The 20,708-nt window shown below is 36.7% G+C and overlaps 1 long non-coding RNA gene across 1 annotated transcript in view; it reads right to left on the bottom strand.

The window, feature by feature from the left end:
* The window catches only part of LOC143571783 (uncharacterized), a 165,286-nt gene extending 147,493 nt beyond the window's left edge, over nt 1-17,793 (bottom strand). The window contains exon 1 of the long non-coding RNA XR_013142154.1: nt 17,673-17,793. This is a non-coding gene — a long non-coding RNA (uncharacterized LOC143571783). The remainder of the gene's footprint in view (nt 1-17,672) is intronic.
* Nucleotides 17,794-20,708: the final 2,915 nt, after the last annotated feature.

The following is a 20,708-nucleotide window of genomic DNA, read 5'->3' as shown; positions in this document are numbered from 1 at the left end:
CTCCAGGGGCTATGTACTATACTTGATGTTTTGCCATGTATATGGATTGAAAAGTACTTAAGCGACGAGGCAACGAAAGTACTAGTAATGGAGGTACACATAGAAGACATACTTGATATCATAAATAATTCCGTAGAGATAGTAGACGGGAAAACTAAACAGTTTGGACACACCAAGTTTTATTGATTAAGATTAAGTGGAATTCACAGCGAGGACCAGATTATACCTGGTAACGCGAGGGTGAATTCTGAAGGAAAAACCCCCACCTTTCTCTCGGAAGGGGATAGTGGGCGTGTAAAATTTCGAGGACGAAATTTCTTAACAAGGGGAGAATGTAACGATTCCGACGAAACCAGGCATACCCTAACCGGTAGACAATAGTTACGTTATATTTAATGTCGGGTACATGAATTACCATAGTAATTATACGAGAATACATGGTTCACTGTATTGATTGTACGTGAATATATAATTCATCCTATTGAATATGCGATTAATCGATCGATAGTTATTGAAACCCGAACGAATCGAGGGTTCAATTATAGACGATATCTATAATATTTAGTGATTTTACGGAGCATTAATGCTTCGGGATAAGTAAAATACGGCACAGAAAAAGAATTTCGATTTAATGGTACGTCGGTACATTAAACGAAACCTTTAATACCAAACCGAGCAAGAGACAATCGATCAAGCCGAAAAAGATGCGCAAATATTAATAATATGATGTTTCAAGTTAATAAATGTCATGGTTTAAGTTTTTAAAGTTTTTAAATCGGTTTTATATAAATTTCATTTTTAAGCCGAAAACGACCGTTTTAGCCTCGTTTTAAGCCGAATTAAACATTTAATCGAAAAACAAACTGAACCAGATTATCCAAAACATTATCCGGATTTCGAGAATCCAAACATGTGGCTAAGAATGGAGAAGTGGGTCCCACCCCACTCCCCCCTTTACACCGTTCGGACCCAAGGGTCTAACCCCATTCCCTCATTTCTTTTTTTTACACAAACACTTCAACAATCTTCAAGTCTCTCCACTTTCATGAACTCAAAACCGATATTTGGAGCAAGAAAACCAAGGTAAAAACCGAGTTAATTACGTGTTTATCTTCGTTTCTTGAGTTTATTTGCAAGAAAATGAGGTTTCAAAGATGAAAACCGATTCTTGCATGATCAAGTGATGTATACGGGTTATACAAGGGATCTTGGTCCAAGAAAGGAGTTAAACGAACCAAAAACGAATTTTTACGGTTTAAACTTTAGTTTTGAAACAATAACCGAAACTATAGTGTAAGAGGCTTGATCGTGAGTGTAACTTGCTTGGTATTGTGGTATGTTGGTTGTAGGTTCTGTATTTAGTGGTAGATAAGGCGGAAAAACGAGTTTGTAGCTTGTAGTGGCGGAGATCGAAAGGTATATTCGGTTTTTATATAAGTATGAGTTTTTGGACAGATTGTGGATGGTTTAGAGTTAAGTCATGAAATTTTACAGAGGTGTTAAATACATGAAAATATGAGTTCTGTGAAATTTGGTAATTTTTGGACAAAGGATGAATATTTGGTGAATTTAATGCTCGGTTTTGGCCAAAAATGGTGAAATATAGTTAAATATCATGAAAAATTCTGGAAAATTTCAGATAAGCTTTTTATAACATGTAAAAGTCACACACAAAATTTTAGGTCAGTTGGAGAAGTCTAAGTAGGCTTTTCGGTTAAACGAGTTCTAGGGTTTTCTAGCTCGGTTTTAGTTAAAATGGCATGTAAAAATAGATTTTGGTTCTGGAAACATTACAGGGGACTATGAAGATGGCAGGGGTCATCCAAGAAAAATTTGGGATTTTTCTAAGGTCGTTTGGTATTTACGACATATTTAGTGTTTAAATGGTGTTTAAAAATAGATAAATAAATTTTGAATATAAAAATTAATTCTGGAAATATTTTTATAAAATTCCCCACTGTCAAAAAGTGATTTTTGCAAAATTTCAAGATCCGAGACTAAACGGATAATTATTTGTGCTAAAAAGAAAATAAAAACAAACTTTTAAAGCTTAAAACGCGTAAACCGGTAAAGCTCGCCTAAACGAGCTGACTGGTGTATAAAAACCCTAAAAATGAACTATTTTCATATAACTGAGTTAAACAAGTAAAAATAAATCATCCGAAAATAATTCGGATGATTTGGGTAATTTTATTCGATAAAACAGTTTCCGGTGCACTAAAGACGGAAACGGGTCCCGCGGCCAATCGGGGCGTCTAAACCGAGCTCTAATTTCACAACTTTAATTAAATTATCAGTCAACCACTATTTTCGGGTCATGTGTGACCAAACTCATTTTTGAAACGTAAAAACGGATAACCGTGCTAGGCACGCAAAACGGGGAAAACGACTAATAGTAATTTTGACTAGTAAACTCTAAACGATATCACAATCTGAGTCCGGAGAAGTGTTTCTGGGTTAACATTGCTCCCGGAATGGGTACAGTACTGGGTTAACAGTGTCCCCAGATGTACTGGTTAACACGGTTAAAGATTATATAAACTATAATTGTATAATAACGATCGTAGGGATCATATTACAGATTGGACGTGTTAACTGATAATGATTGTTGTTACTTGCTTGCATGTGCTAAGGTGAGTTTCACGAGCCCCTTTTTCTGAATTGTTTTTAAAAATTTTCCCGGGGCGGAAAGCATGTTACTATTGAAATGTTTAAGTACATACTGAACGCATGGATTTGCGTGTATTTATAAATATTTGATTGTACGGGAATCGTACGGAATGGGTACAGTACTGGGTTAACAGTGTCCCCAGATGTCCCTAGAAGTGTTTCTGGGTTAACATTGCCCCTAGAAGTGTTTCTGGGTTAACATTGCCCCCAGAATGGGTACTGTACTGGGTTAACAGTGTCCCCAGAGGTCCCTAGAAGTGTTTCTGGGTTAACATTGCCCTCGGAATGGGTACTGTACTGGGTTAACAGTGTCCCCAGAGGTCCCTAGAAGTGTTTCTGGGTTAACATTGCCCCCGGAATGGGTACTGTACTGGGTTAACAGTGTCCCCAGATGTCCCTAGAAGTGTTTCTGGGTTAACATTGCCCCCGGAACGGGTACAGTACTGGGTTAACAGAGGTTTCACTTGTGGGCTCAGCATAATTACATCGATAATATTATATTATGATATGGATTTATCATGGTTTACTCAAATTGTGAAACTCACAAACTATTCGTAGTTGACCCGTTTTCTCACATGCTTTTCAGGTACAATTAAGATGAAGTGATTGCTTATGTGCTAAGCGCTTGATGTGTGTAAGATTTGCGTGTGGGATGTTAGGATACATTATATTAAATAGAATTATATATCATATTGTATGATGTGTGTATCACCTAGACGGTAATGAAATACGAGATAATGTAATTTGAAGTATATTAATGTATTCAGTTTTCTTTATAAACAATGTGGTTGATATCAGAGGTGTCTGTTGCATCCCGTTTACGTTTCCGCTGCGGTTACGGGGTGTTACAGAAGTTGGTATCAGAGCCATTGGTTATAAAGAATTAGGATGTCTTTAAAAGATACCTAAAATATAACCAGTAGCTCAAGTATTGTAGGATCTGAATATCAACTAATAATATATAGTGACGGGATCTGGATGAACTTGGATGGACAATTGAGTTATTATGGTCCGGAACATAATAACAGACTTGTCCGCACGAGGGAATTCAGGGGAAGTCACTGGGTACATTAATAGGTAAAAATGGCAACATATGTGTAAAGTATATAATATTATTCATACGTGCTAATGTGTATATATATATATGTACATATCTCGCGGGTACATGTATTGAGAAATAGGACCCGGATAAGGAACCGGGGGATGAAATAATAAAAGTACCAAGGATGCTGAAATTTCTAGAGCATCGGTTGATGATAAGTCTGACTTATCGGGCCATAGTTATGATAGTACCAAATTAGATCTCCCGTTTGACATTAACCAGAAATATCTAGTAACCGTCACTCCCAACCGAAATTAATAAATCCCTTACCCTACCAATACCGGTACCGTATATCTTAATAACCCCCTATGTTCACCCGAACCGCCGACCCTCACGTACGGACGGATCTGTACCTGAACCCATTCCTATTCCATTAAGGTAAATAAATAAATAAGTAAATAAGTAAATAAAATAAAATAAAATAATAATAATAATAATAAATTTGATAATAAATGAGCAGATAAAAATAATATATATAGAAATATATATGCGTATTTCTCACTCTCAAACATATGAGACATACCACCTCCAGATCGAGAATTACCGATTTTAGCGAACCTAGAACGCCCGAGGACATTGACTGAGCAAGTGATAGAGTTTCTCATGATAGTAATTGATAATATTTGAAGGCAACATGGGTTGCGCGATTACCTTGAACCTTGCAACTCCCTATGTTATCCTTACATCCGTTAGATGCCTATACCCATGCATACTCGAATAGAATGATTACCCATACACAAAGAGGTGTTGGAATCATTATAGCATAGTTGGTTGTTTGTTCGTAGGTGGTATACCGTGTATGCCGGGTATACAAATGGACACGGATATTATAACTCCGTGGTACGTAATCGTTTGGTGCTCACGGTGAGCATGTATCGGTTATGCTGATATGCAGAAGGATATCGAAATCAAGCATATTAAACAATAATCTTTGTTGAGAAAGATCTATATGTCAGTTGGTGACAAGGGTTATGGAACATATTTAAACGTTAACTGACGTCAGGTTAAGTCTATATATTATTATATTTGTGGGACATATATACTAGATACTGGTATGTGTAATATGTATGATAATATTTGGTGTGTATGTATACCTGCTGTTATGATTGAGCTGGTAACGAGTTATACGGTGAGATTAGTATTGATTGCTGCGTACGGGATGAGTACGGCAGAATGACATAAAAAGTAACTCCAATGATGGAGATTGATATGATTCAGCTGATTGCTCAAAGATAGCAGATGATGATACCGAATGTCGTATCACAGATCACTGCTAGTGTTGATGCAAATGTGATCTCAGAATTATAGATCGAGCAATCACATGAATATGAATATTTCAATTCTTAGTGTTATTACTAAGAGTGATAATGTCCCACCGAATACTATTATGACTACAAGTATTAGTTATAAACTAAACATGAATAGTAGTCGTAATGAATTAGATCCGGTATGAAGGATATGTTTGTGGTTGTGTTAAGGAAATTATTAATAGTTTACTGATGGTAAAGGGAGGAATAGATTAGCAAGTGGATAGAAAAGATCGAAATGGTTAAGGATATTGGTAAGAGTCTAGAACATTGTGTAGTGAAATATGCTACAAATATGTTGATAGATTATGTTGTATCGTGATGGAACACGATGGTACAAAAATTATAGTTAGAAAATTATTACTCAGATGATATGGTCGGAATTTAAAATTCTTGGGCTAGAGCACTTTTATTTGAGTAATTAAGTTCAGAGATTGGAAACTGAGCTATGGAAAATAGAAATGTTGAGTGCTGATCACTTAGAACGCGCTAATCGTTTGAAGGAATTGCCATGTCTGGTAACATGGCTAATTACTCCTGAAACTAAGCGAAGTGAGCACTATGTTGGGGATTAACTCCATCGATAAGGAGTATAGTCAATCCTGTAAAATATACAACCTTTGGAAGGGTTGTGTCACAAGCCAGCATTGATATATTTGACTCTATGGGAAGCGGACTGGAAGGACGTTAGGTGAGACGTCGAGAGTTAAAGAAGAGAAATGATAAAGGTATAGTGCAAGATAGACTTGTGAATAAGTGGGTATGTCCTACAACCCAGAATTATACTAAGACTAGTTCTGGTGTGAAAACATGAACCGCATGAAGGGTCCTTCCCTAAATGTGGAAAATATGGTTATCGGCAGGAAGAAGAATGTCGAGTGATAGTAGGCCACATGTGTGGTAAAGATGGACGTAATGCCCCAATTGTAGAACCATTTAAAGCTATGTGAACCGGCAACCCCAACCCATTCGTGTACAACCACTCCGAACCCAACAGCTTCAATAACAATCCATCCAAAGAATCAAATTATGCCAAACAGTTGTACTTGCTATGAATGTGGCAGTACAACACATTTCAAGAGAAATTGCCCAAAGTTGAACCAAGTTGTCGTTGGAAGACGAACCTCATGACAAGCATCAACCTTTGATCAAGCAAGGAGCCGTGCTTTTGTGAGTAATTCGAATAAAGCACGTCATGATCCAAAGGTGTTATTAAGTATGTTGTAGTTTTAAATCAATAGGCTTCAGTGATATTTTTTACGGTCGTCGATAGAAGTTAGTTCCTGTTAACCTCCTATCATTTGGAAAGATACCGATTAGTGAAACTATAGAACCCTATACTGTAGAATCGCTAACGGTAAACCCCTAATGGTTAACTAAATTGTTCGGAATTGTCCTATTATTCTGCACGATTAACCTTTCCTTATTGACCTACGACCAGTAAAGTTAAGAAGTTTTGACGTAATAGTTAACATGGATTGGCTGACTCAACATGAAGCTGAAATCAAATATGAAAAGAAGATGATTAGAAGCTCTATTTCGGACGATGAAGCGATTAGATACAGAGAAAAGTGTACGGTATTATGTTACCACTCTAATCTCGTCTTGAGATGTTATAATAATTACGTCAAGAAGACGTGGTGTATTTAACAAACGTGATTGCCACAGATTTAAAAGAAAACATATAGAAGATGTTTCGGTGATACGTAAATATCCAGAAGTTTTCCCAGAAGAACTTCCTGGATTACCGCCAACCCGACAGGTCGAATTCAGAATCGATTTAACACCTCAAGCTGGCCCTGTTGCTAAAGCATCTTACCGACTTGCACCAACTGAAATGCAAGAATTATTGGATAAAGGTTTTATACGACCTAGTTAGTCACCATGGGGTGCACCAGTGTTATTTGTAAAATGAAGGACGGAAGTGTTAGGATATGTATTGATTAGGGAGAATTGAATAAAGTGACGATCAAGAATAGGTATTCACTTCTTCGAAGTAAATGATCTGTTTAACCAACTGCAAGGAGCGATTTATTTTTAGAAAATTGATCTTAGATATAGTTATCACCAAATGAAAAATCCAAGAGGAGGACGTTGCAACAACAGCGTGTCGGACTCGCTACGGCCATTACGAGTTCTTAGTTATGCCTTTCGGGCTAACAAATGCGCCGGCAGTGTTCATGGACCTCATGAATCGAGTCTGTAAACCCTACCTCGACAAATTCGTCATCGTGTTTATTGACGATATTTTGATCTACTCGAAAAGTAAAGAAGAGCACGAGCGACACTTGAGAATAATTTTAGAGCTTCTGAATCAGGAGAAGTTGTATGCAAAATTCTCCAAGTGTAACTTCTGGTTACAAGAAGTGCAATTCCTCGGTCACGTTGTAAACCATCAAGGAATACACGTTGATCCGAGTAAGGTAGAAACCATTAAAATTGGCAGTCACCCAAGACGCCAAAGGAAATGCGCCAATTTTTAGGACTAGCCGGAGACTATCAGCGGTTTATTGAAGAATTTTTTTAACATTACCCAACTTATAATCCTTTGTACGACGCAAATGTACAAATTTTATAGATGATAAGAGACCGCAGTCTCATATTCAACGAAGATGGGTCGAGTTGTTAAGCGATTATGACTGTGACATCCGTTATCACCCCGGCAAGGCTAACGTCGTAGCCGATGCCTTGAGTAGGAAAGATCGGGTTAAGCCATTGCGAGTGCGAGCGCTGGGGATGATAGTCCAGTCGAACCTTTCGGACCTGATTCGAGTCGCTCAACGTGAGGCGTTGAAAGAGGAACAATTGGACAAGGAGGGACTTTACGGCAATGAGAAGAATTTCGAACAGCGCGTGGACGAAATTCTCTATTTCAAAAATCGGGTTTGGATCCCGACCCTCCATGACTTTCGTGAATTAATAATGGACGAAGCGCATAGATCGAAATATTCCATACATCCGGGATCGGATAAGATGTACAAGGATGTGAAGGCGTTTTACTGGTGGCCGGGTATGAAAAAGGATATAGCAACGTATGTCGGTAAGTGTACGACTTGTGCGAGAGTTAAGGCGGAGCACCAGAAACCCTCGGGGATGTTACAACAACAGAAAATTCCCGAAAGGAAGTAGGAGCAATTCACGATGGATTTTGTGACACATCTCCCTAAGACGTCCCGAGGACATGATGCAATTTGAGTAATCGCGGATCGATTAACCAATCCTCGCATTTCATCCCAATCCATGACGATTACCACAATGAATTCTCGCCCAGATTCCTGATGGTGAAATGGTATCTCGTCGTGGAGTACCATTTTCAATGATCTCAGATCGAAATAGTCATCCTACTTCCATTATTGGAAGGCAGGGAAGGAAGCATCGAGAGCTTGAAGCTTTCTATGGGGGAAGTAATTATCACCAATTTGTTAAATTGAAAATGGGCGTCAATCAAGCCATAAGATTTGAATTGTTTCGAGAAACAACCAAATCGGATTTATAATATTTAAGATAAGTTGAAAGCAGCGTGAGATTGGCACGGGATCTATGCCAACATTCAAAGGAAACCATTGTCGCTAGAAAGAGGTGACAAGGTATTTTTAAGGCATCACCTTAGAGAGGTGATATGAGGTTTGGCAAAATCGAAAATAGCTCCTTAATATATTGGACCTCACGAGACTATCTCCATGATTGGTCATTTAGTTTATCGATTAAAGTACTCCAGGGGCTATGTACTATACTTGATGTTTTGCCATGTATATGGATTGAAAAGTACTTAAGCGACGAGGCAACGAAAGTACTAGTAATGGAGGTACTCATAGAAGACATACTTGATATCATAAATAATTCCGTAGAGATAGTAGACGGGAAAACTAAACAGTTTGGACACACCAAGTTTTATTGATTAAGATTAAGTGGAATTCACAGCGAGGACCAGATTATACCTGGTAACGCGAGGGTGAATTCTGAAGGAAAAACCCCCACCTTTCTCTCGGAAGGGGATAGTGGGCGTGTAAAATTTCGAGGACGAAATTTCTTAACGAGGGGAGAATGTAACGATTCCGACGAAACTAGGCATACCCTAACCGGTAGACAATAGTTACGTTATATTTAATGTCGGGTACATGAATTACCATAGTAATTATACGAGAATACATGGTTCACTGTATTGATTGTACGTGAATATATAATTCATCCTATTGAATATGCGATTAATCGATCGATAGTTATTGAAACCCGAACGAATCGAGGGTTCAATTATAGACGATATCTATAATATTTAGTGATTTTACGGAGCATTAATGCTTCGGGGTAAGTAAAATACGGCACAGAAAAAGAATTTCGATTTAATGGTACGTCGGTACATTAAACGAAACCTTTAATACCAAACCGAGCAAGAGACAATCGATCAAGCCGAAAAAGATGCGCAAATATTAATAATATGATGTTTCAAGTTAATAAATGTCATGGTTTAAGTTTTTAAAGTTTTTAAATCGGTTTTATATAAATTTCATTTTTAAGCCGAAAACGACCGTTTTAGCCTCGTTTTAAGCCAAATTAAACATTTAATCGAAAAACGAACTGAACCAGATTATCCAAAACATTATCCGGATTTCGAGAATCCAAACATGTGGCTAAGAATGGAGAAGTGGGTCCCACCCCACTCCCCCCTTTACACCGATCGGACCCAAGGGTCTAACCCCATTCCCTCATTTCTTTTTTTTACACAAACACTTCAACAATCTTCAAGTCTCTCCAGTTTCATGAACTCAAAACCGATATTTGGAGCAAGAAAACCGAGGTAAAAACCGAGTTAATTACGTGTTTATCTTCGTTTCTTGAGTTTATTTGCAAGAAAATGAGGTTTCAAAGATGAGAACCGATTCTTGCATGATCAAGTGATGTATACGGGTTATACAAGGGATCTTGGTCCATGAAAGGAGTTAAACGAACCAAAAACGAATTTTTACGGTTTAAACTTTAGTTTTGAAACAATAACCGAAACTATAGTGTAAGAGGCTTGATCGTGAGTGTAACTTGCTTGGTATTGTGGTATGTTGGTTGTAGGTTCTGAATTTAGTGGTAGATAAGGCAGAAAAACGAGTTTGTAGCTTGTAGTGGCGGAGATCGAAAGGTATATTCGGTTTTTATATAAGTATGAGTTTTTGGACAGATTGTGGATGGTTTAGAGTTAGGTTATGAAATTTTACAGAGGTGTTAAATACATGAAAATATGAGTTCTGTGAAAGTTTGGTAATTTTTGGACAAAGGATGAATATTTGGTGAATTTAATGCTCGGTTTTGGCCAAAAATGGTGAAAAATAGTTAAATATCATGAAAAAATCTGGAAAATTGCAGATAAGCTTTTTATAACATGTAAAAGTCACACACAAAATTTTAGGTCAGTTGGAGAAGTCTAAGTAGGCTTTTCGGTTAAACGAGTTCTAGGGTTTTCTAGCTCGGTTTTAGTGAAAATGGCATGTAAAAAGAGATTTTAGTTCTAGAAAAATTACAGGGGACTATTAAGATGGCAGGGGTCATCCAGGAAAAATTTGGGATTTTTCTAAGGTCGTTTGGTATTTACGACATATTTAGTGTTTAAATGGTGTTTAAAAATAGATAAATAAATTTTGAATATAAAAATTAATTCTGGAAATATTTTTATAAAATTCCCCACTGTCAAAAAGTGATTTGTGCAAAATTTCAAGATCCGAGACTAAACGGATAATTATTTGTGCTAAAAAGAAAATAAAAACAAACTTTTAAAGCTTAAAACGCGTAAACCGGTAAAGCTCGCCTAAACGAGCTGACTGGTGTATAAAAACCCTAAAAATGAACTATTTTCATATAACTGATTTAAACAAGTAAAAATAAATCATCCGAAAATAATTCGGATGATTTGGGTAATTTTATCCGATAAAACAGTTTCCGGTGCACTAAAGACGGAAACGGGTCCCGCGGCCAATCGGGGCGTCTAAACCGAGCTCTAATTTCACAACTTTAATTAAATTATCAGTCAACCACTATTTTCGGGTCGTGTGTGACCAAACTCATTTTTGAAACGTAAAAACGGATAACCGTGCTAGGCACGCAAAACGGGAAAAACGACTAATAGTAATTTTGACTAGTAAACTCTAAACGATATCACAATCTGAGTCCGAAGAAGTGTTTCTGGGTTAACATTGCCCCCGGAATGGGTACAGTACTGGGTTAACAGTGTCCCCAGATGTACTGGTTAACACGGTTAAAGATTATATAAACTATAATTGTATAATAACGATCGTAGGGATCATATTACAGATTGGACGTGTTAACTGATAATGATTGTTGTTACCTGCTTGCATGTGCTAAGGTGAGTTTCACGAGCCCCTTTTTCTGAATTGTTTTTAAATATTTTCCCGGGGCGGAAAGCATGTTACTATTGAAATGTTTAAGTACATACTGAACGCATGGATTTGCGTGTATTTATAAATATTTGATTGTACGGGAAACGTACGGAATGGGTACAGTACTGGGTTAACAGTGTCCCCAGATGTCCCTAGAAGTGTTTCTGGGTTAACATTGCCCCCAGAATGGGTACTGTACTGGGTTAACAGTGTCCCCAGAGGTCCCTAGAAGTGTTTCTGGGTTAACATTGCCCCCGAAATGGGTACTGTACTGGGTTAACAGTGTCCCCAGAGGTCTCTAGAAGTGTTTCTGGGTTAACATTGCCCCCGGAATGGGTACTGTACTGGGTTAACAGTGTCCCCAGATGTCCCTAGAAGTGTTTCTGGGTTAACATTGCCCCCGGAACGGGTACAGTACCGGGTTAACAGAGGTTTCACTTGTGGGCTCAGCATAATTACATCGATAATATTATATTATGATATGGATTTATCATGGTTTACTCAAATTGTGAAACTCACCAACTATTCGTAGTTGACCCGTTTTCTCACATACTTTTCAGGTACAATTAAGATGAAGTGATTGCTTACGTGCTAAGTGCTTGATGTGTGTAAGATTTGCGTGTGGGATGTTAGGATACATTATATTAAATAGAATTATGTATCATATTGTATGATGTGTGTATCACCTAGACGGTAATGAAATACGAGATAATGTAATTTGAAGTATATTAATGTATTCAGTTTTCTTTATAAACAATGTGGTTGATATCAGAGGTGTCTGTTGCATCCCGTTTACATTTCCGCTGCGGTTACGGGGTGTTACAGTTGACCCGCTATACGTTAACACGAATGTGTTAAGTTTTTAATTTTCTAAATATGTAACACATGTGATTATAGAAATCATAAAATTATTTCACATGAACTCTATGTACCAATTTAAATATTTTTGATTCATTTATCTGTGTGTATGTTTAGCTAAACTTAACAGGGTATTTATTTGACGACCAATTAACGATGATATACAACCAAATCAGCTTCTTTTAATATCACATTTGCTTCTAAGTTACATATGTTGGCTGAGTGGTGTGGGTAGGGAATGGAGTGTTGGGGTATTTTTGCCAATGAGAAAACCTGATAACAATCTTAACCTTTATGGGATTTATTATCTATATTATTATTATAATGTTAAAAAAAGGAATAAAAAAAGAGAATAATATATATATGTATATATATATATATATATATATATATATATTTGTTACACCAAAACCAAATTGGTAATATTGGTTTTGGACTTTGGGCCACCAATATGGGTTTTTTGAGTGGTCTGCAAGAAATAAATATTGTATATATTGTTTTTCTTTCCTTTTGGATCCTGCCGTCACTTATAACATATAAGAAAAGATTATTATTGTATTCCTCTGCTGTCGAAGACCAACAGAGACGCAGACAAGTTTTTTACACCATTATTTTGTGTGGTTTTGTGAAGATAAGAGACGTTCAAGAGATCGGTATTTTCACATTGGTGTTACCTCTCACTCTTTGTTTTATTCCATATACTTGATGTTAGTTTGTACCAAGTATATGATGATTTGTGTATGCCTCTAGTTTTATCTAGAGAAGAACTTTGTATTGCTATTATTGGTGATAGTGGATTTGAAGCGGCTCTAGTAGTCCCGTGGTTTTTACTCTTGTCTTGAGAGGTTTTCCACGATAAAATTATTGTGCGCTATTTACTTTTAAATACCCTATTTTTTTGCATCCTCATTGGTTCATTCGGGTCGGGAAAAATTTTAGCCAAACGAAGATTGATTCCGCAATTTTTGTTTACTGTTCGTGGCTAGGTGGTTGTTTTTCCCAACAGAGCGGTATCAGAGCTTCGGCTCTTGTTCTTGGGTTAAGCCTTGTTTGAACAATGAAAGCTAATTCGGGTAGATGGTGAGTTTGAATGGTTCTAATTATCATGTTTGGAAAGGCAAGATGGAACACCTTCTTTATGTGAAGGATTATTATTTGCCTATTTTTAGTATCGATAAACCTGAAGATAAAACTGTTGAATAGTGGAATATTTTGCATAGGAAGGTTTGTGGGTATATTCGGCAATGGGTTGATGATAATGTTTTGAACCATATTAGCGGGGAGAGTCATGCTCGTACTCTATGGACCAAGCTTGAAGAGTTGTATGCTCAGAAGACCGGGAACAATAAGTTGTTCTTGATTATACAATTGATAAACTTGAAATACCGTGATGGAACTCCTGTTATTGATCATCTGAATGTTTTTCAGGGTGTTATTAATCAACTTGCAGGTATGGGTATTAAGTTTGAAGACGAAATACAAGGTTTATGGCTTCTTGGTACTTTACCGGATTCTTGGGAGACTTTAAGGACATCATTGTCCAACTCCGCAGCTAACGGTGTTATTACTGTGGAATTGGCTAAAGGTAATATTATAAATGAATAGATGAGAAGAAAGTCACAAGGTTCCTCTTCACAGTCAGATGCCTTAATTACCGAAAGTAGGGGTAGAAGCCATAGCAGAGGTCCGAGTAATAACGCAATGCACCGCCGTAAGTCTAGAGGGAAGTTTGAAGATTATGAGTGTAATCATTGTGGTAGAAAAAGACACACAATAAAATATTGCAGACAACTGAAAAAGGAGAACAAGAAGGCTAATTACAACAATAAAAAGAACAACCATAAGAAAGACGACGGTGATGAAGGTACTTCTGAAACTAGCACTGCCACCGAAGAGTTTCATATTTGTTGTGATTATGATAGGGTGAACGTTGCACGTGATTGAGTTGGGTTGTTGACAGTGGTGCTACTTGTCATGTGATATCACAAAGGGATTTTAATTCGTCTTACACTCCTAGTGATTTTGGGAATGTCAAGATGGGTAATAATGGGCTATCAAAGATCGTTGGTATTGGGGATGTTTGTTTGAAATTTGATGCTGGGATGGATTTGGTTTTATCCAATGTAAAACATGTTTCGGATATTAAACTTAATTTGATCTTTGCAGGCACATTAGATGATGATGGTTTTCACAGTACCTTTGGTGGTGGAATTTGGAAACTCACTCGTGGTTTGTTGATCGTGGAAAGAGGTGAAAGAACTTCAAAGTTGTACATGGCACATCCAAATATTTCCAGAGACTCGGTTAATTCATTGACGAATTCTGATGTGACCGATATGTGGCATAAGAGACTTGTTCACATGAGTGAAAAATGGATGTCTATTTTATTGAAGAAAGATTCCTTGTCTGGTGTGGAAGATGTTCATTTAAAGAAGTGTTCTCATTGTATGAATGGTAAGCAAAAGAGAGTTTCTTTTCATAGTCATCCGCCTCATAGAAAAGAAAGTATACTTGACTTGGTGCATTCAGACGTATGTGGTCCTATGAAGACTAGAACACTTGGGGGCTGCTTATATTTTGTCACATTTATAGATGATCATTCGAGGAAGGTATGTGTTTATACATGAAAGTCTAAAGATCAAGTATTTGATGTGTTTAAGCAGTTTCATGCCCTGGTTGAGAGACAGATTGGGAAGAAGCTCAAGTGTGTTCGTACAGATAATGGAGGTGAATACATTGATCCTTTTAATGCTTATTGTAGAGAGAAAGGTATTTGACACCAAAGGCCACCTCCTAATACACCACAATTGAATGGTTTAGTAGAACGGATGAACAGAATTTTGGTTGAAAGGTTTAAGTTTGTGCTCTCACATGCAGGTTTGCCTAATTCCTTATGGGGAGAAGCTTTAAATACATCGGTACATGTTATTAATCTTACTCCTTGTATTCCTTTGCATAATGATGTTCCAGACAGGGTTTTGAGTGGCAAAGATGTTTCGTATCGTCATTTGCGGGTCTTTGGATGCAAAGCATTTGTGCATATTCCCAAAGATGAAAGATCAAAGCTTGATGTGAAGTATAGACAGTGTATATTCCTTGGTTATGGGCAAGATGAGTTTGGATACAGGCTATATGATCCGGTTTCAAAGAAGCTTGTTAGAAGTCGTGATGTTGTGTTTGTGGAAGATCAGAGTTTGAAAGATATCGAGAAGACACAGGTAGTTCCTCAGTACACTGATGATCTCATTGATTTGGATCCTATTCCTACTCAGCAATCTAAGCCACATCACGGAGATGGTATTCAAAATGACGAACAACATGGTACCAATAATGTTGATAATCAAGAGCAGGTAGAGTTGGATGAGGATATTCATCCCGAGTAACCTGTACATATGCCTGCATTTATCCCACTCAGGCGGTCTACGAGAGATCGTCTACCTTCTACTCGTTATTCGACTGGTGATTACGTCTTATTCACTGATGGGGAAGAGCCCGAGAATTATAAAGAGGCCATGGAACATATGCATAAAAGAGAGTGGTTTGAAGCCATGCAAGATTAGATGAATTCCTTGTATGAGAACAATACCTTTGAGTTAGTGAAGTTTCCTAAGGGCAAAAGAGCTTTGAAGAACAAGTGGGTCTAGAAATTAAAGACTGAAGAACATACCTCACAGCCTAAGTACAAGGCAAGATTGGTGGTCAAAGGGTTCAGTCAAAGAGAGGGTATTGATTTTGATGAGATTTTCTCTCCAGTTGTGAAGATGAGTTCCATCAGGGTGATCCTTGGTTTAGTTGCTAGTCTTGATCTTGAGGTTGAGCAAATAGATGTCAAGACAGCATTCCTTCATGGTGATCTGGATAAAGAAATCTATATGGAACAAACTGAAGGTTTTCATGTTAAAGGTAAAGAATATTATGTTTGTAAACTTCATAAAAGTCTTTATGGGTTGAAGCAAGCACCGAGACAGTGGTACAGGAAATTTGAGTCAGTTATGGGGAAGCAAGGCTACCGAAAGAATGCGTCTGATCACTGTGTTTTCTTTAAGAGATTTGGTGATGATGGGTTCATCAGTTTCTTGCTTTATGTTGATAATATGCTGATTGTTGGCAAGAATGCAGAAAGAATTGTCCAGCTGAAGAAAGAGTTAAGCAAGTCGTTTTCTATGAAAGACTTGGGGCCAGCTAAGAAGATTCTTGGCATTCGGATTACTAGAGATAGAGCTTCAAAGAAGTTGCACATGTCACAAGAGCAATACATTGAAAATAAGGACAACATGAAATCCATTTCTAGATATTTGATGTTATTTGCAGGGGGAGCCGTGTCATGGCAATCAAGACTGCAAAAGTGTGTTGCCTTGTCTACTACCGAGGCTGAGTATATGGCAGCAACATAAGCATGCAAAGAATTATTGTGGTTGAAAAGATTTATGCAAGAGCTTGGCTTTATGCAACAGCGCTACGTGGTTCTTTGTGATAATCAAAGTGCTATTCACATTTCTAAGAATTCTATGTATCATAAGAGAACAAAACATATTGATGTGAGGTATCATTGGATTAGAGATGCTACTGAAGACAAGTTTTTTGAGTTTGATAAAGTTCACACCGATGATAATTGTTCTGATATGTTGACTAAAGCTTTGGCAAGAGAGAAACTGAAGATATGTTGTTCGCTCGCCGGGGTGGTGAGTTCTTTCTCATAGACAAAAAGGGGGAGATTTGTTGGGGTATTTTTGCCCATGAGAAAACCGACAACAATATTAACCTTCATGGGATTTATTATCTATATTATTAATATAATGTTAAAAAGAGAAAAAAAAAGAGAATAATATATATATATATATATATATATATATATATATATATATATATATATTTGTTACACCACAACCAAATTGGTAATATTGGTTTTGGACTTTGGGCAACAGATATGGGTTTTTTGAGTGGTCTGCAAGAAATAAATATTATATACATTGTTTTTCTTTCCTCTTGGATCCTGTCGTCACTTACAACATATACGAAAAGATTATTATTGTATTCCTCTGCTGTCAAAGACCAATAGAGACGAAGACAAGTTTTTTACACCATTATTTTGGGTGGTTTTGTGAAGATAAGAGACGTTCAAGAGATCGGTATTTTCTCATTAATGTTACCTCTTACTCTTTGTTTTATTCCATGTACTTGATGTTAGTTTATACCAAGTATATGATGATTTGTGTATGCCTCTAGTTTTATCTAGAGAAGAACTTTGTATTGCTATTATTGGTGACAGTGGATATGAAGCGGCTCTAGTAGTCCCGTGGTTTTTACTCTCGTCTTGAGAGGTTTTCCACGCTAAATTTATTGTGTCCTATTTACTTTTAATTACCCTATTTGTTTGCATCCTCATTGGTTCATTCGGGTCAGGAAATAGTTTAGCCAAACGAAGATTAATTCCGCAATTTTTGTTTACCGTTCGTGGCTAGGTGGTCGTTTTTCCCAAGAGGGAGGGGGGGTGGGGGGTCCAACGAAAATGAAGTTATGATACAAAAGTAAATAAGTATTCGCTTCTTGCTAACTAAGAATTTGGTTCAAGCAAGTACTTGATGCTAACCAAGTACTATTGTAAGTGAGAACTTTAGAAGGGCCGGCTGTAACTCAACGAAGGCCATCAAGAGGTGCTCTTGTTCTCTTTCGATGGTCTTCAGTAGAGTGATAGTCGACCTGACACCGGTACGACCACCATCACTCGTATTCTAGTCATCTTAGTATCTAATAAGAAATGAAATAATAACATTGTCATGCAAGGTAAGTGTCACACCCCGAGTTAGGGCCAAAATATGTGATTGTCAGTTCATACTTGTTTTGCAAATGTTAATATTTTTAGCTGCTTAACTTAATTACATAAAATATTTAGAAAGTACGTAGCGACATGATGGGGAAACTTTGGTAGACTCTAAAAGAATTTTAATCATTCGTTAAAACACAAAATAATTTTCTGGATATCTCAGCAGGGATATCAAATATGTTTTCACTAGGATGTTTCCATCGCCATACATGTGATACTGGACTAAATTAAGCCTAACATTGTGCTAATGTAATCATTGTTTATTGTAAATAAAGTATTATAGTAAATGAAAGGAAATTATTTTATTCCAAAAATTATAAAAATATATGAGTTGTATTTCATAACGTTTAAAAAGTTAAATATTGTCGCGTACCGGACAATACGTGAAACGAATGCTGGCGATGACCCATGTTAGGATAAAAGTCCAAAAATATTTCAAAATGTCATGAATGTTTGAAAAATTATATTATTTATTAAAACATTAATAAGAAGTTATAAACTTATTTTTAGAGGTTTTGGTTCGCAAAAATAAGAAATAAGTGAGTATGTCCTACACCATAGAGGCACCAAACCCAACCTTAATCAAAACTGAATATCTATATTTAGTATTGTATGGAATTTAATTTCGGATCCAATTAACTAGTCCTTAGAATTTATAGACATCAATTGATTTATCAAAATTTATAAAATGTGGAATAGCGGGTGTTAGGTCCAAACAATGATTGAAATATTCTCAACCTCCCCGGAAAACGCTAAGTATGAATTCCGAGCAAACAAGTGCACTCTGAGCAAGGCAAGTGCTTCCTCGAGCATGATATCGACAATCGTGCATGCTAAGTCTTTTATATATTCTAAGTGGCTAGTTAGAGAAAACTAACACTTCCCCAAGCAAAGGATGTCCTCGAGTATACAAGTTTGGCTACCGAGCAAACTTGTTGAAGAACAACTGCATAAACAAAGTTCCATAGCAACTTTGTGGGCCGAGAAAAATTGACATGAATAAAAGATCGCGAGCATGCTGGTAAGGAGTTTATAATATTCTTCTGTGGGATACTCCCAGCAAGGTTCAGTCTCGAGCAACCCAACAGTATCTGAGCATACTAGTGGTTGTTCAAATAAAAACTAGGTTAAGACTGAAGTTATTCGAGCAAGAATTCTCTTGCTCGTGAAGATGAAAGAATGGTTTCTCCATGTAACTGTTCTAGCATGAGGCTTTGTCATAAAATATCAAGACTTACTTAAAGATTACAAGGTCAAGGAGCCATGCTTGAGATAGGATAAAGCTTGCTCAAAGACCGTTTATGCTTACGTAATTTAGTGTTTTCTATATTTTAGAGTTTCTAGAAGGAATGTCAGGTTCTCTTTAAATAGAATGATTATTAGCATTGATGGAACACCTCTCTACCTCATACCCACTACCTGACCTACTTTGGAAGCCGACATTCCTTCTTTCCCTGATACCCTAGATATTCCATGTACTAAGCATTTAATGAGATATATGATAATGGATATATTTTGAGTTTAATTGTTGATATGTTTTTCTTCTTTTAGCAACCATACTAATTATTGTTGATTCCGCCTTCATTAATTAGTGTTCTTCAAGTTTATTATTATTCCGTTTGATATTATCAAACATGGTTTAATCTGATTCTGACTAGTGGTATAAGAGCCTGGAGCTCAAATTGAAGACACTGAAGTTGTGTAAGCTGATTTGAAGAATGGTTGGTTGCTGAATCCAGATTTTTAACACTAGATCTGAAGAATTTGAGGTGAATCTGAAGAAAGACGAACAGTGACGATAGCTGAGCACTGTTCCATTGGCCTGCTACATCACCATTACTGAACTTGCTGTTTTTCTTCCTGATTTGCTAAATTTAGAGGTTTAAAAGTTTTCTAATCCTAAATTTAATGTGCTTTATTGATTATTTTCTTTAGATATTTGTCTTAATCCACTTTTGAGATTTTATTATTCCGAATCTGATCAAGCTTTAGCAGATCTAGAAAATTTTCTGCTTAATATGTGATATTTTATTTTTAAGTAACTTAGGGTTCCTTGTTTTCAAAATTAAAATAAAAATACACAAAGCCGTTGTTTTAATTTTCTCAAAAGAAAAAAAAATCAAATTACATCAAAGTGGAAGGTGTTATTCCAAGTTGTAGTGTGTTAAAATGATCAAAATGTGTGGTAGTCTATAAGTGTAGGACCTTTTGAAAGATATGAGAATGCTCCTATGAATCAAGCTGGTGAAAGAGCCATGTTAAGAATTGATGAAAAGTCTCTTGCCATGTTAAAACTGGGATTGTCGTTAGAAATTCTAACAAGTGTTTAACATCATGTCTCAACTAAATCAATGTGTGATGTTGTTATAGACATGTTTGAAGGAAATGTGGAATTGAAGGATATTAAGAAGGACAAGTTAAAGCAACAAATTGATAGGTGTATTTTGATACCTGGTGAGAGGTTAAGCTCTATTTTGTAGAGATTTGAACCACAAAGAAATCAAGTTGCTCCAAACCAACAAAGAACCAATCAGTATTCAGCCAACAACAAAATCAAAAACATCATA

The sequence above is a fragment of the Bidens hawaiensis genome, unplaced genomic scaffold (assembly GCF_021521415.1).
Source record: "Bidens hawaiensis isolate Kalapana, Puna unplaced genomic scaffold, B.hawaiensis_p1.1 tig00025580_1, whole genome shotgun sequence".
In the NCBI taxonomy this organism is placed as follows: Eukaryota; Viridiplantae; Streptophyta; class Magnoliopsida; order Asterales; family Asteraceae; genus Bidens; species Bidens hawaiensis.
This window is presented reverse-complemented; position numbering and strand designations above follow the sequence as displayed.